The 24,606-nt window shown below is 36.9% G+C and overlaps 1 protein-coding gene across 1 annotated transcript in view; it reads right to left on the bottom strand.

Moving 5' to 3' along the window:
* The window catches only part of LOC138314876 (kelch-like protein 41), a 34,112-nt gene extending 11,531 nt beyond the window's left edge, over positions 1-22,581 (bottom strand). Inside the window, exons 1-2 of the mRNA XM_069255474.1 lie at positions 22,490-22,581; positions 19,775-19,904 (exon numbers count right to left, since the gene is read on the bottom strand). The gene's annotated coding sequence lies outside the window, so the exon portion shown is untranslated. The remainder of the gene's footprint in view (positions 1-19,774; positions 19,905-22,489) is intronic.
* Between the last annotated feature and the right edge of the window lie 2,025 nt (positions 22,582-24,606).

Consider the following 24,606-nt stretch of genomic DNA (forward strand, 5'->3'; position numbering starts at 1 on the left):
ATTTTTGAAATTTTAGTCATTTTTACCTAAAAAAATATTCCGATGATTCCACATCTTAGGTTACTCACATAATCACTGGGTTGTGGTCTGATAAACATAGCGGAGTAGAGACACGGTGATCTCCGAGGGCGAGGATACCACGGAAAGGATCGAACCATCGAACGTACGTTTTGGTTATAAATATGAAAATGCTGGTGATAGATTAGCCGTAATAGATATCAATCAGAGAGATTGAGAAAAAGAAGAAAGAGTATTTTCTATAAAGCATTTCCAAGAGCAAATATTTCGTCGAGATTGGATTGGCAAAATGAGAAGATTTGGTTGAATCCGTTACGCCCGCATGGAAAGAGGAAACGGGGATCCTGAAGCCAAAATTTATTTGAAACCCGTTCAGACCGTATCGCAACAGACATGCTGAGAAGGGGATGATTTCGTTGAACCGCTTATGCTCGCAACGCTTTCAGAAACATAGATGATGATAGTGAAACATTTTTGGGAACTCCATAAGTCATTTCTGCCAATAGAAACTGAGGAACTGAAAATGAAATGATTTCGTTCCACTCTTTGCATGTAAGTGCGAATCGACATAAGAGTGAGGGAGGCTGAAACTGAGATGATTTCATCAAAGTAATTAAAAATGCATCACCAAGGGAAACACAGCGATGCTGGCCATGAGATATATCCTGGAACTCATTAATATCACATTGACAGCAGAAAAAGAGATGCTGAGAGTTCAATGATTTCGTTTAATTAGCTATGCCCGTATCGTCAGCAGAAACACAGATAATGAGAGTAAGCCGTTTCTGGAAATTCCATAAAACCCGATGTTTCTAAGACTCCTTTAATCCGAATCGCCGACTGAAACAGAGATTCTCAAAATAAGATGATTTCGTTAAACCTGTTGAGCCGCATCTACCGGGAAATCATCGATGATGTGAATGAGATTTTTCCTGACTCTCATTAAGCCAATATCTTATTGAACTCTATAAGCAGCGCTTCGCCATCAGAAACAGATATTTGTATAGAAAATCTTCGGACAGTTCTTTTTTGAAACACAGTTGAAGAATATTCATCAAATTGTGACCATTGAATTGATGTTGTATTTCTGAACATTTTCAACTTTACTGACCATAAGGAATGAGTGTGACCGCCCAAAAGTAGCAGAGGCGGCTTGACTACTTCTAAACCATGAACTTCGTGGATATAAAAGACCGCATCCAGTTCATAGCAAGGAGCTTATGGCCTTAAACATTCCAAATGATCAGGTCACGAGGCTACTAGGTTGCAGCATCCGCACATGTTTATAACCTCCTTCGACACGTACAGTCGGGTAATGCTACCATCAGGAGACAACCTAGCGAAGTATTATAAGACATCACAGACAAGAAGTTGATCGTCTGTAAAAAGGTCACATTTGAACAAGTATTCTTCGTCAAAGCATATTGTTTAACCCGTCAGGAGAAACACATAGATTAAGATGATTTCGTAAATTTCGTTTAAACGGAATGTCCAACAAAACAGAGAGATTGAGAAAGAGAAGAAAGATATTATTTTCTGGAAAGCATTTCCATGAGCAAAGATTTCGTAGAGATGGTGAAAGTGAGAAAATTTTGCTGAATCTGTTACGCACGCATGGAAAGAGGAAACGGGGGATGTTTTGAATGAGATATTTCCTGAAAATCCTGTAGCCAATATTTTCATGAAACCCGTCCCGACTGCATCGCAACAGATATGCTGAGAGGGAGATGATTTCGCTGAACCGATTATGCTCGCATCGCCTGCAGAAACATAGGTGATGATAGTGAAACATTTTTGGGAACTCCATAAGTCATTTCTGCCAATAGAAACTGAGGAACTGAAAATGAAATGATTGCGTTCAACTCTTTGCATGTACATGTAAGTGCGAATCGACATAAGAGTAAGGAAGTTTAAAATTGAGATGATTTCATCAAAGTAATTGAACATGCATCGCCAAGGGAAAAACAGCGATTCTGGCAATGAGATATCTCCGCGAATTCTCTAATACCACATCAACAGCAGAAAAAGAGATACTGAGAGTTTGATGATTTCGTTGAATTAGCTATGCCGGTATCGCCAGCAGAAACACAGATGATGAGAGTAAGCCGATTCTGGAAATTCAATAAACCCGATATTTCTTAGACTCCTTTAATCCGAATCGCAAACTGAAATAGTGATTCTAAAAATAAGATGATTTCGTTAAACCTGTTGAGCCGCATCTACCGGGAAATCATCGATGATGTGAATGAGATTTTTCCTCACTCTCATAAAGCCAATATCTTATGGAACTCCATAAGCACCTCTTCGCCATCAGAAACATATATTTGTATAGATAATCTAAGGACAGTTTTGTTTTGAAACATAGTTGAAGAATATTCATCAAATTGTGACCATTGAATTGATGTTGTATTTCTGAACATTTTCAACTTTACTGACCATAAGGAATGAGTGTGACCGCCCAAAAGTAGCAGAGGCGGCTTGACTACTTCTAAACCATGAACTTCGTGGATATAAAAGACCGCATCCAGTTCATAGCAAGGAGCTTATGGCCTTAAACATTCCAAATGATCAGGTCACGAGGCTACTAGGTTGCAGCATCCGCACATGTTTATAACCTCCTTCGACACGTACAGTCGGGTAATGCTACCATCAGGAGACAACCTAGCGAAGTATTATAAGACATCACAGACAAGACGCTGATCGTCTGTAAAAAGGTCACATTTGAACAAGTATTCTTCGTCAAAGCATATTGTTTAACCCGTCAGGAGAAACACATAGATTAAGATGATTTCGTAAATTTCGTTTAAACGGAATGTCCAACAAAACAGAAAGATTGAGAAAAAGAAGAAAGAGATTATTTTCTGGAGAGCATTTCCATGAGCAAATATTTCGTAGAGATGGTGAAAGTGAGAAGATTTTGCTGAATCTGTTACGCACGCATGGAAAGAGGAAACGGGGATGTTTTGAATGAGATATTTCCTGAAAATCATGTAGCCAATATTTTCATGAAACCCGTCCCGACCGCATCGCAACAGATATGCTGAGAGGGGTATGATTTCGCTGAACCGATTATGCTCGCATCGCCTGCAGAAAAAGAGATTATGATAGTGAAACATTTTTGGGAACTCCATAAGTCATTTCTGCCAATAGAAACTGAGTAACTGAAAATGAAATGATTTCGTTCCACTTTTTGCATGTAAGTGCGAATCGACATAAGAGTAAGGAAGTTTAAAATTGAGATGATTTCATCAAAGTAATTAAACATGCATCGCCAAGGGAAAAACAGCGATTCTGGCAATGAGATATCTCCGCGAATTCTCTAATACCACATCAACAGCAGAAAAAGAGATACTGAGAGATTTTGATGATTTCGTTGAATTAGCTATGCCGGTATCGCCAGCAGAAACACAGATGATGAGAGTAAGCCGATTCTGGAAATTCAATAAACCCGATATTTCTTAGACTCCTTTAATCCGAATCGCAAACTGAAATAGTGATTCTAAAAATAAGATGATTTCGTTAAACCTGTTGAGCCGCATCTACCGGGAAATCATCGATGATGTGAATGAGATTTTTCCTCACTCTCGTAAAGCCAATATCTTATGGAACTCCATAAGCACCTCTTCGCCATCAGAAACATATATTTGTATAGATAATCTAAGGACAGTTTTGTTTTGAAACATAGTTGAAGAATATTCATCAAATTGTGACCATTGAATTGATGTTGTATTTCTGAACATTTTCAACTTTACTGACCATAAGGAATGAGTGTGACCGCCCAAAAGTAGCAGAGGCGGCTTGACTACTTCTAAACCATGAACTTCGTGGATATAAAAGACCGCATCCAGTTCATAGCAAGGAGCTTATGGCCTTAAACATTCCAAATGATCAGGTCACGAGGCTACTAGGTTGCAGCATCCGCACATGTTTATAACCTCCTTCGACACGTACAGTCGGGTAATGCTACCATCAGGAGACAACCTAGCGAAGTATTATAAGACATCACAGACAAGAAGTTGATCGTCTGTGAAAAGGTCACATTTGAACAAGTATTCTTCGTCAAAGCATATTGTTTAACCCGTCAGGAGAAACACATAGATTAAGATGATTTCGTAAATTTCGTTTAAACGGAATGTCCGACAAAACAGAGAGATTGAGAAAGAGAAGAAAGATATTATTTTGTGAAAAACATTTCCAAGAGCAAAGATTCCGTAGAGATGGTGAAAGTGAGAAGATTTTGCTGAATCTGTTACGCACGCATGGAAAGAGGAAACGGGGATGTTTTGAATGAGATATTTCCTGAAAATCCTGTAGCCAATATTTTCATGAAACCCGTCCCGACCACATCGCAACAGATATGCTGAGAGGGGTATGATTTCGCTGAACCGATTATGCTCGCATCGCCTGCAGAAAAAGAGATTATGATAGTGAAGCATTTTTGGGAACTCCATAAGTCATTTCTGCCAATAGAAACTGAGGAACTGAAAATGAAATGATTTCGTTCCACTCTTTGCATGTAAGTGCGAATCGACATAAGAGTAAGGAAGTTTAAAATTGAGATGATTTCATCAAAGTAATTAAACATGCATCGCCAAGGGAAAAACAGCGATTCTGGCAATGAGATATCTCCGCGAATTCTCTAATACCACATCAACAGCAGAAAAAGAGATACTGAGAGTTTGATGATTTCGTTGAATTAGCTATGCCGGTATCGCCAGCAGAAACACAGATGATGAGAGTAAGCCGATTCTGGAAATTCAATAAACCCGATATTTCTTAGACTCCTTTAATCCGAATCGCAAACTGAAATAGTGATTCTAAAAATAAGATGATTTCGTTAAACCTGTTGAGCCGCATCTACCGGGAAATCATCGATGATGTGAATGAGATTTTTCCTCACTCTCATAAAGCCAATATCTTATGGAACTCCATAAGCACCTCTTCGCCATCAGAAACATATATTTGTATAGATAATCTAAGGACAGTTTTGTTTTGAAACACAGTTGAAGAATATTCATCAAATTGTGACCATTGAATTAATGTTGTATTTCTGAACATTTTCAACTTTACTGACCATAAGGAATGAGTGTGACCGCCCAAAAGTAGCAGAGGCGGCTTGACTACTTCTAAACCATGAACTTCGTGGATATAAAAGACCGCATCCAGTTCATAGCAAGGAGCTTATGGCCTTAAACATTCCAAATGATCAGGTCACGAGGCTACTAGGTTGCAGCATCCGCACATGTTTATAACCTCCTTCGACACGTACAGTCGGGTAATGCTACCATCAGGAGACAACCTAGCGAAGTATTATAAGACATCACAGACAAGAAGTTGATCGTCTGTGAAAAGGTCACATTTGAACAAGTATTCTTCGTCAAAGCATATTGTTTAACCCGTCAGGAGAAACACATAGATTAAGATGATTTCGTAAATTTCGTTTAAACGGAATGTCCAACAAAACAGAGAGATTGAGAAAAGAGAAAAAGATATTTTTTTGTGAAAAGCATTTCCAAGAGCAAAGATTCCGTAGAGATGGTGAAAGTGAGAAATTTTTGCTGAATCTGTTACGCACGCATGGAAAGAGGAAACGGGGATGTTTTGAATGAGATATTTCCTGAAAATCCTGTAGCCAATATTTTCATGAAACCCGTCCCGACCGCATCGCAACAGATATGCTGAGAGGGGTATGATTTCGCTGAACCGATTATGCTCGCATCGCATGCAGAAAAAGAGATTATGATAGTGAAGCATTTTTGGGAACTCCATAAGTCATTTCTGCCAATAGAAACTGAGGAACTGAAAATGAAATGATTTCGTTCCACTCTTTGCATGTAAGTGCGAATCGACATAAGAGTAAGGAAGTTTAAAATTGAGATGATTTCATCAAAGTAATTAAACATGCATCGCCAAGGGAAAAACAGCGATTCTGGCAATGAGATATCTCCGCGAATTCTCTAATACCACATTAACAGCAGAAAAAAGAGATACTGAGAGTTTGATGATTTCGTTGAATTAGCTATGCCGGTATCGCCAGCAGAAACACAGATGATGAGAGTAAGCCGATTCTGGAAATTCAATAAACCCGATATTTCTTAGACTCCTTTAATCCGAATCGCAAACTGAAATAGTGATTCTAAAAATAAGATGATTTCGTTAAACCTGTTGAGCCGCATCTACCGGGAAATCATCGATGATGTAAATGAGATTTTTCCTCACTCTCATAAAGCCAATATCTTATGGAACTCCATAAGCACCTCTTCGCCATCAGAAACATATATTTGTATAGATAATATAAGGACAGTTTTGTTTTGAAACACAGTTGAAGAATATTCATCAAATTGTGACCATTGAATTAATGTTGTATTTCTGAACATTTTCAACTTTACTGACCATAAGGAATGAGTGTGACCGCCCAAAAGTAGCAGAGGCGGCTTGACTACTTCTAAACCATGAACTTCGTGGATATAAAAGACCGCATCCAGATCATAGCAAGGAGCTTATGGCCTTAAACATTCCAAATGATCAGGTCACGAGGCTACTAGGTTGCAGCATCCGCACATGTTTATGACCTCCTTCGACACGTACAGTCGGGTAATGCTACCATCAGGAGACAACCTAGCGAAGTATTATAAGACATCACAGACAAGAAGTTGATCGTCTGTAAAAAGGTCACATTTGAACAAGTATTCTTCGTCAAAGCATATTGTTTAACCCGTCAGGAGAAACACATAGATTAAGATGATTTCGTAAATTTCGTTTAAACGGAATGTCCAACAAAACAGAGAGATTGAGAAAGAGAAAAAAGATATTATTTTGTGAAAAGCATTTCCAAGAGCAAAGATTTCCGTGGAGATGGTGAAAGTGAGAAGATTTTGCTGAATCTGTTACGCACGCATGGAAAGAGGAAAGGGGGATGTTTTGAATGAGATATTTCCTGAAAATCCTGTAGCCAATATTTTCATGAAACCCGTCCCGACCGCATCGCAACAGATATGCTGAGAGGGGTATGATGATTTCGCTGAACCGATTATGCTCGCATCGCATGCAGAAAAAGAGATTATGATAGTGAAGCATTTTTGGGAACTCCATAAGTCATTTCTGCCAATAGAAACTGAGGAACTGAAAATGAAATGATTGCGTTCAACTCTTTGCATGTACATGTAAGTGCGAATCGACATAAGAGTAAGGAAGTTTAAAATTGAGATGATTTCATCAAAGTAATTAAACATGCATCGCCAAGGGAAAAACAGCGATTCTGGCAATGAGATATCTCCGCGAATTCTCTAATACCACATCAACAGCAGAAAAAGAGATACTGAGATTTTGATGATTTCGTTGAATTAGCTATGCCGGTATCGCCAGCAGAAACACAGATGATGAGAGTAAGCCGATTCTGGAAATTCAATAAACCCGATATTTCTTAGACTCCTTTAATCCGAATCGCAAACTGAAATAGTGATTCTAAAAATAAGATGATTTCGTTAAACCTGTTGAGCCGCATCTACCGGGAAATCATCGATGATGTGAATGAGATTTTTCCTCACTCTCATAAAGCCAATATCTTATGGAACTCCATAAGCACCTCTTCGCCATCAGAAACAGATATTTGTATAGATAATCTAAGGACAGTTTTGTTTTGAAACACAGTTGAAGAATATTCATCAAATTGTGACCATTGAATTGATGTTGTATTTCTGAACATTTTCAACTTTACTGACCATAAGGAATGAGTGTGACCGCCCAAAAGTAGCAGAGGCGGCTTGACTACTTCTAAACCATGAACTTCGTGGATATAAAAGACCGCATCCAGTTCATAGCAAGGAGCTTATGGCCCTTAAACATTCCAAATGATCAGGTCACGAGGCTACTAGGTTGCAGCATCCGCACATGTTTATGACCTCCTTCGACACGTACAGTCGGGTAATGCTACCATCAGGAGACAACCTAGCGAAGTATTATAAGACATCACAGACAAGAAGTTGATCGTCTGTAAAAAGGTCACATTTGAACAAGTATTCTTCGTCAAAGCATATTGTTTAACCCGTCAGGAGAAACACATAGATTAAGATGATTTCGTAAATTTCGTTTAAACGGAATGTCCAACAAAACAGAGAGATTAGAAAGAGAAAAAGATATTAAGATTAAGATGATTTCGTAAATTTCGTTTAAACGGAATGTCAACAAAACAGAGAGATTGAGAAAGAGAAAAAAGATATTATTTTGTGAAAAGCATTTCCAAGAGCAAAGATTCCGTAGAGATGGTGAAAGTGAGAAATTTTGCTGAATCTGTTACGCACGCATGGAAAGAGGAAAGGGGGATGTTTTGAATGAGATATTTCCTGAAAATCATGTAGCCAATATTTTCATGAAACCCGTCCCGACCGCATCGCAACAGATATGCTGAGAGGGGTATGATTTCGCTGAACCGATTATGCTCGCATCGCATGCAGAAAAAGAGATTATGATAGTGAAACATTTTTGGGAACTCCATAAGTCATTTCTGCCAATAGAAACTGAGGAACTGAAAATGAAATGATTGCGTTCCACTCTTTGCATGTAAGTGCGAATCGACATAAGAGTAAGGAAGTTTAAAATTGAGATGATTTCATCAAAGTAATTAAACATGCATCGCCAAGGGAAAAACAGCGATTCTGGCAATGAGATATCTCCGCGAATTCTCTAATACCACATTAACAGCAGAAAAAGAGATACTGAGAGTTTGATGATTTCGTTGAATTAGCTATGCCGGTATCGCCAGCAGAAACACAGATGATGAGAGTAAGCCGATTCTGGAAATTCAATAAACCCGATATTTCTTAGACTCCTTTAATCCGAATCGCAAACTGAAATAGTGATTCTAAAAATAAGATGATTTCGTTAAACCTGTTGAGCCGCATCTACCGGGAAATCATCGATGATGTGAATGAGATTTTTCCTCACTCTCATAAAGCCAATATCTTATGGAACTCCATAAGCACCTCTTCGCCATCAGAAACATATATTTGTATAGATAATCTAAGGACAGTTTTGTTTTGAAACATAGTTGAAGAATATTCATCAAATTGTGACCATTGAATTGATGTTGTATTTCTGAACATTTTCAACTTTACTGACCATAAGGAATGAGAGTGTGACCGCCCAAAAGTAGCAGAGGCGGCTTGACTACTTCTAAACCATGAACTTCGTGGATATAAAAGACCGCATCCAGTTCATAGCAAGGAGCTTATGGCCTTAAACATTCCAAATGATCAGGTCACGAGGCTACTAGGTTGCAGCATCCGCACATGTTTATGACCTCCTTCGACACGTACAGTCGGGTAATGCTACCATCAGGAGACAACCTAGCGAAGTATTATAAGACATCACAGACAAGAAGTTGATCGTCTGTAAAAAGGTCACATTTGAACAAGTATTCTTCGTCAAAGCATATTGTTTAACCCGTCAGGAGAAACACATAGATTAAGATGATTTCGTAAATTTCGTTTAAACGGAATGTCCAACAAAACAGAGAGATTGAGAAAGAGAAAAAAGATATTATTTTGTGAAAAGCATTTCCAAGAGCAACGATTCCGTAGAGATGGTGAAAGTGAGAAGATTTTGCTGAATCTGTTACGCACGCATGGAAAGAGGAAACGGGGATGTTTTGAATGAGATATTTCCTGAAAATCCTGTAGCCAATATTTTCATGAAACCCGTCCCGACCGCATCGCAACAGATATGCTGAGAGGGGTATGATTTCGCTGAACCGATTATGCTCGCATCGCATACAGAAAAAGAGATTATGATAGTGAAGCATTTTTGGGAACTCCATAAGTCATTTCTGCCAATAGAAACTGAGGAACTGAAAATGAAATGATTGCGTTCAACTCTTTTGCATGTAAGTGCGAATCGACATAAGAGTAAGGAAGTTTAAAATTGAGATGATTTCATCAAAGTAATTAAAAATGCATCGCCAAGGGAAAAACAGCGATTCTGGCAATGAGATATCTCTGCGAAGTCTCTAATACCACATTAACAGCAGAAAAAGAGATACTGAGAGTTTGATGATTTCGTTGAATTAGCTATGCCGGTATCGCCAGCAGAAACACAGATGATGAGAGTAAGCCGATTCTGGAAATTCAATAAACCCGATATTTCTTAGACTCCTTTAATCCGAATCGCAAACTGAAATAGTGATTCTAAAAATAAGATGATTTCGTTAAACCTGTTGAGCCGCATCTACCGGGAAATCATCGATGATGTGAATGAGATTTTTCCTCACTCTCATAAAGCCAATATCTTATGGAACTCCATAAGCACCTCTTCGCCATCAGAAACAGATATTTGTATAGATAATCTAAGGACAGTTTTGTTTTGAAACAGAGTTGAAGAATATTCATCAAATTGTGACCATTGAATTGATGTTGTATTTCTGAACATTTTCAACTTTACTGACCATAAGGAATGAGTGTGACCGCCCAAAAGTAGCAGAGGCGGCTTGACTACTTCTAAACCATGAACTTCGTGGATATAAAAGACCGCATCCAGATCATAGCAAGGAGCTTATGGCCTTAAACATTCCAAATGATCAGGTCACGAGGCTACTAGGTTGCAGCATCCGCACATGTTTATAACCTCCTTCGACACGTACAGTCGGGTAATGCTACCATCAGGAGACAACCTAGCGAAGTATTATAAGACATCACAGACAAGAAGTTGATCGTCTGTAAAAAGGTCACATTTGAACAAGTATTCTTCGTCAAAGCATATTGTTTAACACCGTCAGGAGAAACACATAGATTAAGATGATTTCGTAAATTTCGTTTAAACGGAATGTCCAACAAAACAGAGAGATTGAGAAAGAGAAAAAAGATATTATTTTGTGGAAAGAATTTTCAAGAGCAAAGATTCCGTAGAGATGGTGAAAGTGAGAAAATTTTGCTGAATCTGTTACGCCCGCATGGAAAGAGGAAACGGGGATGTTTTGAATGAGATATTTCCTGAAAATCATGTAGCCAATATTTTCTTGAAACCCGTCCAGACCACATCACAACAGACATGCTGAGAGGGGGATGATTTCGCTGAACCGATTATGCTCGCATCGCCTGCAGAAAAAGAGATTATGATAGTGAAACATTTTTGGGAACTCCATAAGTCATTTCTGCCAATAGAAACTGAGGAACTGAAAATGAAATGATTGCGTTCCACTCTTTGCATGTAAGTGCGAATCGACATAAGAGTAAGGAAGTTTAAAATTGAGATGATTTCATCAAAGTAATTAAACATGCATCGCCAAGGGAAAAACAGCGATTCTGGCAATGAGATATCTCCGCGAATTCTCTAATACCACATTAACAGCAGAAAAAGAGATACCGAGATTTTGATGATTTCGTTGAATTAGCTATGCCGGTATCGCCAGCAGAAACACAGATGATGAGAGTAAGCCGATTCTGGAAATTCAATAAACCCGATATTTCTTAGACTCCTTTAATCCGAATCGCAAACTGAAATAGTGATTCTAAAAATAAGATGATTTCGTTAAACCTGTTGAGCCGCATCTACCGGGAAATCATCGATGATGTAAATGAGATTTTTCCTCACTCTCATAAAGCCAATATCTTATGGAACTCCATAAGCACCTCTTCGCCATCAGAAACATATATTTGTATAGATAATCTAAGGACAGTTTTGTTTTGAAACACAGTTGAAGAATATTCATCAAATTGTGACCATTGAATTGATGTTGTATTTCTGAACATTTTCAACTTTACTGACCATAAGGAATGAGTGTGACCGCCCAAAAGTAGCAGAGGCGGCTTGACTACTTCTAAACCATGAACTTCGTGGATATAAAAGACCGCATCCAGATCATAGCAAGGAGCTTATGGCCTTAAACATTCCAAATGATCAGGTCACGAGGCTACTAGGTTGCAGCATCCGCACATGTTTATGACCTCCTTCGACACGTACAGTCGGGTAATGCTACCATCAGGAGACAACCTAGCGAAGTATTATAAGACATCACAGACAAGAAGTTGATCGTCTGTAAAAAGGTCACATTTGAACAAGTATTCTTCGTCAAAGCATATTTATTATTCGTTAACCCGCTAGGAGAAACAAATATATTAAGTTGATTTCGTAGATTTTGTTTAAACGGAATATCAAGCATAAACAGGGAGATTGAGAAAGAGGTTATTTTCTAGAAAGCATGTCCAAGAGCAAATATTTCCTAGAGATGCAGAAGGTGGGATTTCGTTGAATCTATTACGCCCATATCGAAAGAGGAAACGAAGATTCTGTGGGTGAGATATTTCCTAAAACTCCTTAAGCCAAAATTTTCTGACCACCTTCAAGACCACATTCCAAAAGAGGTGCTGAAAGGGAGATAATTTCCGTATCTTGCCATCACAAACACAGATGATGAGAGTTTGACATTTCTGGGAACTCAATAATCAGATATTTCCGAACATCGTAAAAAACCGCTTATGCCATCAGAACCAGATATGCGAAAATGAGATGATATCGGTCACCTCCTTCAGTGCGAATCGACATAAGAATTAGGGAGGCTAAACCTGAGATGATTTCATCAAACTAATCAAACCTGCATCGCCAAGGGAAACAGCGATATTGTGAATAGATATCTCCTGGAACTCCATAACACCGCATTAACAGCAGAAACAGAGATGCTGAGAGTAAGATGATTATAACCTCCTTCGACACGTACAGTCGGGTTATGCCTATTACCATCATGTATTATAAGAAATCACAGACAAGAACTTGATCGTCTGTGAAAAGGTCACATTTTAACAAGTATTCTTCGTCAAAGCATATTGTTTATTCGTTAAACCGCTAGGAGAAACAAATAAATTAAGTTGATTTCGTAGCTTCTGATAAAACAGAATATCAAGCAGAAACGGGGAGATTGAGAAAGAGGTTATTTTCTAGAAAGCATGTCCAAGAGCAAATATTTCCTAGAGATGCAGAAGGTGAGATTTTGTTGAATCTATTACGCCCATATCGAAAGAGGAAACGAAGATTCTGTGGGTGAGATATTTCCTAAAACTCCTTAAGCCAAAATTTTCTGACCACCTTCAAGACCACATCCCAACAGAGGTGCTGAAAGGGAGATAATTTCCGTTTCTTGCCATCACAAACACAGATGATGAGAGTTTGGCATTTCTGGGAACTCAATAAACAGATATTTTCCGAACCTCGTAAAAACCGCATATGTCAACAGAACCAGATATGCTGAAAAAGAGATGATATCGGTCACTTCCTTCAGTGCGAATCGACATAAGAATTAAGGAGGCTAAACATGAGATGATTTCATCAAACTAATCAAACCTGCATCGCCAAGAGAAACAGCGATATTGTGAATAGATATCACCTGGAACTCCATAACACCGCATTAACAGCAGAAACAGAGATGCTGAGAGTAAGATGATTATAACCTCCTTCGACACGTACAGTCGGGTAATGCTACTATCAGGAGACAACCTAGCGAAGTATTATAAGACATCACAGACAAGAAGTTGATCGTTTGTCAAAGGGTCGCATTTGAACAAGTATTCTCCACCAAAGCATATTGTTTAACCAGCCAGGAGAAACACAAAGATGAAGATAATTTCGTAGATGTCGTTAAAACAGAATGAGTGTCCAACAAAACAGAAAGATTGAGAAAAAGAAGAGATTATTCTGTGGAAAGCATTTTCAAGAGCAACGATTCCGTAGGGATGGTGAAAGTGAGAAGATTTTGTTGAATCTGTTACGCCCGAATGGAAAGAGGAAACGGGGATGTTTTGAATGGGATATTTCCTGAAAATGCTGAAGCCAAAATTGTCTTGAAAACCTAAGGCCGCATCGCAACAGACATGCTGAGAGGGGGATAATTTCATGGAACTGATTATGCTCGCATCGCCTTCAGAAACATAGATGATGGTAGTGAAACATTTTAGGAACTCTATAAGTCATTTCTGCCAATAGAAACAGAGGTGCTGAAAATGAAATGATTTCTTCAACTCCTTGCATGTATGTGCATATCGGCATAAGAGTAAGGAAGTTTAAAATTGAGATGATTTCATCAAAGTAATTAAACATGCATCACCAAGGGAAACGCATCGATTCTGGCAATGAGATATCTCCTGGAACTCTCCAACACCACATTAACAGCAGAAAAAGAGATGCTGAGAGTAAGATGATTTCGTTGAATTAGCTATGTCCGTATCGCCAGCAGAAACACAGATGATGAGAGTAAGCCGATTTTGGAAATTCCTTAAACCCGATGTTTCTAAAATTCCTTTAATCCGAATCGCAAACTGAAATAGAGATTCTAAAAATAAGATGATTTCGTTAAACCTGTTGAGCCGCATCGACTGGGAAATCGTCGATGATGTGAATGAGATTTCCTCTGACTTTCATTAAGCCAATATTTTATGGAACTTCATTAGCACCGCTTCGCCATCAGAAACAGATATTTGCATAGCAAAGGCGGCTTGACCACTTCTAAACCATGAACTTCGTGGATATAAAAAACCGCACCCAATTCATAGCAAGGATCTTATGGCCTTAAACATATTTGGGAACTCCATTAGCCATTTTTCCGAGAGTCCTTAAATCTGCATCTGCCATCAAAAATAGAGATGATGAAAAAGAATTTCATGGAACTCCTTAAGTCTGAATCGACATTAGAATTAGGGAGTCTAAAACTGAGATGATTTCATCAAATTCATTAAACCTGCATCGCCTAGGGAAACAGCGATATTGTGAATGAGATATTTCCTTCAACTCCTTATGACCGCATCACCAACAGAAACAAAGTTCGTTGGATTAGCTTTGTCCGTATCACCAACAGAAATACAGATGATGACAGTTAGACATTTCTAGGAATTCTATAATCCGATATTTTCTTTAACTCCTAAAATCCGTGTGGTCAACAGAAATCGGGATTCTGAAAATGAGATGATTTCGTTGAACTTTGAGAAACGACCATGTTGTGAATAAGACATTTCTTTGGAACTTGACAAGCCGATATTTTCTGGAAATCTATAAAGACCACATCATCAATAGAATCAGAGATGATTAGAGCAAGATAATTTCGTTGAACTGGATATGTCCCAAAGCTGCGATTTTGTGAAGAGGCATTTCTTGAAACTCCCTAAGCCGATATTTTCTATAACTTCAACCGAATCATAGATGCTGAGAGTGTAATTATTTCGTTAAATTGGTTATGCCCGAATTCCTACCTAGTTCATGAACTCCTTAATCCGGAATCAGCTGAAGACAAAGAAATGCTGAGAGTAAGATGATTTCGTTCGCTTCATCATACTAGGGTTTATTCAATATTTTATACATTTCAAAAGATTGATTCATCTAAATTATCCAGAAATTACTAATTGATGCAGGTAAATATTCAACATGACAATTCTGGATAGAAAATAAATTCCCGTATGAGGTAGATGAACAGTTTTATGACAGTTGAACCTTTTTAACTAGAACTTAGAAAAATCTTTTTGCAGTAATCCTTTACATTACATTACAGACATATGACAAATATGTCAGTTAACAGGTGTATTTCCGGTGAGTCTGTTATATGGTTTCGCCGTATATAAGGTGTTGGGCTGGTAGCGGTGCCGCTACGTCACATCGTTTGCTCAATCCCTGCAGTGACTTACAGCAACTCAGCGAAAAAAAGACGAACCTCTGATATCGTATCAGCATGGTGATGGCATCTGGAAGTGGTACCGCTACATTGTCACGGCCAAGAGAAGAGGTCCTTCAAACATTGTTTATAATCATTACACGCAGGTAACGGAGGCAGTCACGTACTATTCTATGCAAATAAGACGTATCTAGCAATCAAATTATAGAATCATAGCTACTAATTAATGTATAAGCATTTAATTTGCCAAATTAACAAACTCGTCGAAGGTACCTACATTGTAAAACAGAACCGTAGGATTTCCTGTTTTAGTTCGAAATTCCGTTTCTAGTGACATTAGCCAAATCCTTACATAATCACTGAATATTAGGCGGGGTGTGTGATAAATGCATTGATTCATCCCTAGTCCTGTCAGGAAAAAAACATGAATGAACATGCTACCATATCTATATATAGCAACGTGAAGTTAGCACCTTATTCGTTATTCAAAATTGAACAAGCAAATAACAATTTCAAAACATGAAAAACAGATCAAAATATAATTTTACAACCTCAAAAAAACCCAAGATCTAATTGTAGACGGGTGCCGTCACATTAAGTCCCCCTAATCTCCACAGAGTCTAACTTGAAAAGAGTGACCTTCCCTGAATGATAACATGACAATATAATAGGCACAGTAATGGCTATAATTGTATTAGATTGTGATTCTTAACCCAGAAGTAAGACTTTTGATATGTTATCCATTTTGACCTTTTGACCCCACCCCTCTGGCCCTGGGGTTCAGCAGGACCAATTTGTAAATGATGTTAAACATGTACCTCAGGCTATAATGCTAACCCAGATTGCACTAATTTTCCTATGAAAAAAAACTAAGCAAATAATGTTCCTAAATGTGTTTTTCATATATATACTATAGTAAACTTGACCCCCTCCCAGAAGGGAAACATGAGACCCATGCCGGTATATTATTCACAATTTTTGATAAAGGACTTTAAGACTTTCCATCTATGCAGTGTATTTGATTCTACCAGTTCCGATTTCAGAAGAAGATTTTTGAAGTTTTAGCCTATTTGAACCGTTTTGGCCCGCCCCTAAGGCCCTGGGGATCAGTCATGGAATAATTTGTAATAAGATTCAAATGGCCATCACATAGGGGATAATTCTGACAACAATTTGACTATAAATTTCCTATTATACGAACTAAATAATGCTCAAAAATGTGTTTTTCTATATAAACTCAGTTAAACTAACCCTCCCCAGGGGGAAACTGAGACCCAAGGGTGATGTAATTCACAATTTTCATAAATACACCTTAAGACCTGTCATCTATGAAGAGTATTTGATTCTACCATTTCCAGTATTTAAGAGAAGTTTTTTAAAGTTTAAGCCTATTTGGCCCCTTTGGCCCCACACCTCTGCCGTGGGGGTTGTCAGGACCAACATAGATATAATATTAAAATGTTATCTCAGGCTAATAATTCTAAACAAGTTTGACTCATTTTCCTTTGGGAAAATTGAGCAAAAAAATTATCATAATGTGTTATCTCTATTAAGCTATAGTAAACCTTGACCCCTCCCCGGGGAAACGTGTGGACCCAGGGTCATATAATCACCATAAAAACATCTTAGACCTGTACATCTATGAAGGAGAATTTGATTCTACCATTTCCAGTATTTAAGAAGATAGATTTTTAAAGTTTAAGCCTAATCATTGCCCCTATTGGCCCAACACCTCTGCCCGAGGGGGTTGACGGAACCAACTTAGATTAAATATTAAAATGTTATCTCAGGCTAATAATTCTAAACAAGTTGGACTCATTTTTCCTATGAAAATGAGCAAAAAATTATCATATGTGTGTTCTCTATATAAGTATAGTAAAATTGCCCCCTCCCCCCACAGGGGGAAAAGTGAGACCCCAGGGTCATATATCACAATTTTCATAATAATCTTAAGACTGATCCATCTATCAGTATTTGAATTCTACCCATTTCCAGTATTGAAGAAGAAGATTTTTAAAGTTTTTGCCAATTTGCCCCTTTTGGCCCACATGCCCGAGGGGTTGACAGGACAAACATAGTTATAATATTAAAAATGTTAATCTCAATGCTAATAATTCTAAACAAAGTTTGACTCATTTCCTATGAAAAATGAGCAAAAAAATGTGCTCATAAAATGTGTTTTCTCTATATAAGCTAATAGTAAACTTGACCCCTCCCCAGGGGGAAGCGTGAGACCCCAGGGCCATATAAATTCACAATTTTCATAAAACACCTTAAGACCTTTCCATCTATGAAGAGTATGTGATTCTATCAGTTACAATTTTCAGAAGAAAGATTTACAATTCTTTGAAATTAATAAGCCAATTTGATCCCTTTTGACCCCGCCCCTAAGGCCCCTGGGGATCAAGTCATGGAAAATTGGTTAATAGGATTTCAATGGGCCATTCATATGATAATTACTAGACAAGATTTGACTCATTTCCTATTACAAATGATCAAATAATACTCAAAAATGGTCGTTTTCTCTATATAAACTCATAGTTACAACTTAATCCTCCTCCCAGGGGGCAAACCTGAGACCCCTCTAGGTCATATAATTCACAATTTTTGTAAAGGACCTTAGGACCTTTCTATCTATGAAGAGTATTTAATTCCATCCACATCTGTGGTGGAGAAGAAGATTTTTGAAATTTTAGTCAATTTTACGCCTTTTGGCCCCTCCCATAGCTCCCTTTGGTGATGGGGTACCATATGAATTAAATTTTGATCGGCACTTATCCTTATATTTTCAAAAAAAAACCCGATTCCAGGCAAATCGGACAAGTAGTTAAATATCTATAAAGCAGTTCAATTTTGAACAATGAAAGGCTCTGGCGGACATCTTAGTCGGAAAAAATGAAACTGGTTGACACATCTGCAGGTCACCAGAAATGACCTCACAAAATTTCATGGCGATCCGAGACAATGGTCTGACAAAGTCGCAGCGGATAAGAGGAACCAAAAGAAGAAGAAGAAGAAGAAGAAACGGAGCAAACACAGTAAGTTCCCCACTCCGTTGGGGGAACTTAACTTAATACCTCGATATATAGTTTTGAGTTTGGATACCGAATACAGTGCCAGTACCGTATTCGTTCTTCTGTTTTTAATTTCGAATAACGAATCCGGTGCCAGCACTTTATTCGTTATTTAAAACTGAATAAATGAATAACAATTTCAAAGCATAAAAAAAATTCAGAACATAATTTCAAACCCTCACAAAACTAAATACCTCGATAAATGTTTCAAGACTTGAAAATCGTAAAACACCTCCTTAGATCGTTTTGCGTTATTCAATAACGACTCCAAAGCAATCACTATATTCGTTATTCGGTATAACAAATCCGGTGCCAGCACTTATTCGTTAATAGCAAATGAATAAATAAATAACCATTCCAAAACATAAAAAAACAGATCAAAACATAATTTCACAACCTCGAAAAACTACGGAAGCGTATTAGGCTCATATCGGAAAATATTTTTCAGGATAACGTTAATGTTTTATTTGGCGGCCACCAAATAATTATATGGCGGCCGCAGTTGCGGCCGCCTTATGATTATTTGGCGGCCGGCTTATGATTTTCTGGCGGCGCCACCACTTAATTTATCTGGCGGCCGCCACTTCAATTTCTGGTGTATAGTTATATGGCGGTCGCAACTTAATTTATCTGGCAGCCGCCATATAATTAAGTGGCGGCCGCCAGATAAATACAAAAATGTAAGTGGCGGCCGCCAGATAATTATATGGCGGCCGCCAAATATAACATTTCCGTTATCCTGAAAAAAATATTTTCCTATGAAACACTATTATTTGGTTACTTACCAATTTCGAGTTTTCCCATTTGAAGTGAAATTTGGGGGAAAAAATCACGGTGAAAATAAACGGCAAAACCGATATTGAACAGTATGTTTAGGATTCATGTCATAAGCACGTGATTGCAAATTAATATAAATTAAGTCATCTGTTTTCCCTTTATATTGATTTTCTACGAAACAGAATATTTCAAAATTGTACTGCTCATATTTTTTTTCGGTCTCAAGCCATAATACATTTGAATACTGCTGACAATTTCAACTTACGACTCCTCAGACTGTCGGTCTTAAGACTGCCAGTCTTTCGGTTTATCGGGCCATCGGACAATCGGGTCCATTGTCCGCCTAACCTCAGGATACAGGTCTTCAATAGCTCTGGACAGGAAACGGCAAGTCCCTAACGAAATTAAACACAATACATTATATATCTCAATAGTCCATAGTGTAGGCAACCCTACATGTCTCAAGTGCAAATACCAAACATAAGATACCACCGAGTTCTGCCCAGTATGACATGCTATACTGAAAGAAAAACAATTTTCGAAATGAATTCCCGTAACGTATAGAAACTATGATAGGCGATTTTCAGTACATATTTTTTAAGAAGTCATACTGGTAGCAGAGTACAGTGGAAAGTATAAAGAGCTTGCACATTTAGTATATAATATATAATATGTATCGATAAGTCCATTAAGTTTAACGTGATGTTTCTCAACAGAAACAGAAGTACCAATCTATTAATAGGAAACCAAGCGCGTAGCTGCCATGTAAGCACAAAAGACCGTGCAAGCACATCAGTTCCTAAAGTATGTATATTAAAGTCGGAAAATTCCAATATTCGATGGACGTTTCATGATGAACTGGTCAGTAACTGTGGAGTTTTATGTGTAAGTTTCTGTGAACTCGTTTTAGAATGAGTACCACGTGTGTGAGTGACAGTCTGTAAAAGAATTGAATGAAGACTATATTGTTTACCTGCTATTACTTCAGGCTAGTGTAGGTCAGTTAATTTTAGGAAGTATTAAATCAAGATTATTGAAATATTGCCTAAGAGGAACTTATACATTTCAGGTTTAGAAGTCATGGATTAGAGATCATTTTATGGAAAATATACTTAGTGTCTGAGTTTTGATTTGGTCATTCTGTATGTGGATATGTATTTTGTACACTATTTTATACATTCCCGTAAACACGTTTCTCTTGCGGAAAATTTGAAAGATGGAATCAAAAGCAAGAACATGAGAGTAAGAATTAAAAATGTTACCTATATCTTGGAGAAAAAACGTGACCGGTGATCTGAAGTTTGCTAATTCTAAATTACGAATAGATCTTCTTACTAAGTAGATGGGGGTAAATTCCATATCTTCCAAGCCACTAAGCACACATTCATTGAACATCTAGCATTAAAGATAACATACCTACCTATAAATGATAAGTCAATATTTCAAATTGATTTAATTTCCAATGACATCACGAGAATAAAACATATATGATATATACAGTTGTATCAGCATTTGGTGTTTACTGTGTTGCATAATGGTAGATCACGTAAAAACCACCAAAAGTGACCAAATGGCACCATTTGAAATCTAGATTTTCAATTTGTCCCGGGGCAGACTCCCTCTGTTACTTCATTAGGCAAATTTCTAGCTCCAGTTTGCTTGCTACATTATATTCATACATGTATATGCTATTGACTTTGGTTAATATTTGGTATGTTTACTACTAAATTAAAACTATTCTTTATCATATAAATATGCCAATGAAATAATTGTATTGAACAAACGATACATTTATAGAACTTGTCCAACGTGTATGTACAGGTCACTGAATACCAATGGACTAATTTATACATTTTTATACATTATAAAGGACTAATTTATACATTTTTATACATTATAAAGTTCAGAAACACAACATATTTTGTTATTAAAAAGGGGAGAAAGCTAAAGATTTCAGCAGCTTGAATGTGACAGGAAGAAGAGGAAAAACGTATTGAGATTCTACAATAAACATTATTTTCCCTGTCTTTACTTATGAGTTTCAATTTGATAGAGTTCTTTGATATAGAGGTTCCCCAACAAGTGACTGTTGTTTATCATGTTTATCAAACACGAGTTAGTTAATTTTCAAATTTTTAACAGACACGAGCTTTAGTGAGTGTCTATTGAAAATTTGAAAATTATCTAACGAGATTTCCCCTGATTTTTTTTTGATTTTTTTTTTATTATTATTCTTTTTTATTTATTTACTATTATTGTTATCATTATTATTATTTTGCACCACTAAAATGCACTATAGATAGTACTAAATATATGTATGTACGTATACTCAACTAGTTGCCACATCACTTACATTATTCTTTGTACAGATTAAGCCATGTTGAATATTGTATCACATGTATGTTATTCTATTTATGTAATCTTCAAATTGGAGGAAATAAAGAGAATAATATAATTAAAATGATAATTAAAACGGTAGATTTGCTTCCGTTGAATAGTTACATGTAAGATATTACACCCTACAATTTTCATTAGAGTTAAAAAATGTTATATATTTTCTCTATCCATTACCAAATGTTACTGCGAGTGAGTGAGTTATCGTGTAAGAATCGTGTTATCATGTTCCAAAGTTATTAATTGCTGTAAAATACATGGTGATATGTTTGCATAAGTGTCTGGGACACTTGTTCCTATTTCCAATTTATTTTTTATATATTCGTTTTATCATATATGCATATATCAAAGTAAAGAAAGTTTAAACTAACTATTGTGACGATATTGTCCTTGCACTGTCCAATTGTTGAGTTCATCAAGGTGTTGTCATATGGCCATCGCTTTCTTATAATATAACGGAATAACGTAAAATCCTACCTACGCCCCTGTTGTTAGTGTTATCTACCACATGACTGTCCAATGTGTAAACATGAATAATTCGAAAGGTCAATATTCAACGTTTTGATATCCGGCAATTTTAACTTACCAGCTATTGTATGGGTGACGACGATCCGCCATTCGGTACTTCAATGTCACAACGCCAGTGTTAGGTAGGTGACAGTCCTGAACTGTATTAGTGAGCACTGCTTATACCACAGGCATTTGGCTCTATACACACACACATATATATACATGTAATACACGGTAAACATTAACAGAGAGAAAAATGTCCATACAGCCAAATGCCTGTGCTTAAACCGGTCGGTATCGGAACCAACCTGGAGAGACAAATATCGTCCATCGATACGGTAACGGTACCGGTGTCAGCAACGGATCCTTTTGCTTTCCTCCGACAACAGGTCCGTGAGCGGAAACGTGACAGCTTTCAAAAGAGTAATCTTGGCTCTGCTAACCGGACAGCAGAGCAGATTTTACTTCTACCAGAAACCCAATTTCAAAATATCAATTGCTCCGTTATTCATCCTGCTTCAATAGTTGATGCTGCTTTTAATATGTTTTATAATAAATTGTTGTTTTATAAACCAAGGATCTATAAGTGATATTCTACGTCCTTGCATAAAATTTTGTTTACCGGAGGTTAAACTAAGGACATTATCAAAATCTCTTATTTATCAGATGCAGACAGTGCAGAGTTATGAACTTTTTGTGCTTTAATACAAATTTGATTACAAGAACATGTCAAGACATCTATGTACAAATGTGTCATCATTGTAACCTGCCCAGCCTTGCAGTGTAGAAGGAATTATACTGAGGTCATGTTTTTATTCCAATGTGCGTATAGTCTATATGATTGCAATACTTTAACCGGAACAAATAACTTTTTAGACCCCATGATATTTTAAGATCTTTTACCACTAAAATATTGTATCCTGTCATACTAATTAATATACGGGGTACAGATGTATAATGTTTAAATATAGTACAGACGTATTGGTTATGGTTCACTTGAACTTTTTAAATCAGATATGAAAAAAATATGTTTAAGAAAGATCCCTTGTACTCATCATTGATGATGTCGAAATGTATTTCAAGTACATGTATTTTATTTGTGAAATCGCCACATCCTTATACGGATTTGTTCTATCATATACTATATTTACATATTGTTTTTTAATAACTACGGTATTTATATATTGAATGTATGTTAATTTAAACTTTATTGATTTTTATCAATTCTGTAACTGGTCCCCTGGTTCTGTTGAATTGACAATAGATAAAATACAATAAATAGAAAAAAAACATCTTGATATATATATATATATATATAAACAATCGCCTGAAGATGGCCTGAAAGGCCTGAAAACGTTAGCGAAAATGAATGCTGTGTTGATATATTTTATTCTTAATATACATGTATATATATATACAGTGTATATAATAAATAAACTCTACAAGAAACCTTTTCGTCTCAACTCGGCAATACATGTATATATATACAGTGTATATAATAAATAAACTCTACAAGAAACCTTTTCGTCTCAACTCGGCAAGAAATGTTTTCATTAACAGGATAGTGGAGTCCTGGAATTCTCTCCCTGTTGATGTGGTCAATGCTGAGAACCTGAATATTTTCAAAAATAGACTAAACAAGCACTGGAAAAATCACGCCATGAAATTTTCACCATCAACCCAGGAAAGACAGTATATTATACATAAACCTAGGACATACTATTAAGGATTTTAAGCAATCACTTTAAATATTTTACAATTATTGTAAATAATAACTATACATCTTAACAAGCCTTTTGTGGCTTCCCAATGATGTTAATGTTGAATATCCTTGTGAGAAACTGATGAGAAAAATAAATATTTAATATCCTTGTGATGGAATTTAAATAGAAAAAACACCTGTATATGTATTTAGTATAGTATCAGTAGTTACAGGGAAAGTATGTGGTTGTACAGGAGTGAGGGAGTCTATGGTACATGTAGGTACACACCAGGAAGTACAGGTTGAAGATGTAGAACTAATCCCATCAGCTTCAACTATTTACCTAGATCATTCTCTGATAGTGTTTATAATTAATAGCTCAATTGATTTGAAAAGTGGATGTTTCTGCCAGTAATACATTTTGATAAGACGCTTTCTTATGCTGTCATACATATGTATAACATATCAATATGAAATGATACTAATCTTTG

The sequence above is a fragment of the Argopecten irradians genome, chromosome 2 (genome assembly GCF_041381155.1).
Source record: "Argopecten irradians isolate NY chromosome 2, Ai_NY, whole genome shotgun sequence".
Classification (NCBI taxonomy): Eukaryota; Metazoa; Mollusca; class Bivalvia; order Pectinida; family Pectinidae; genus Argopecten; species Argopecten irradians.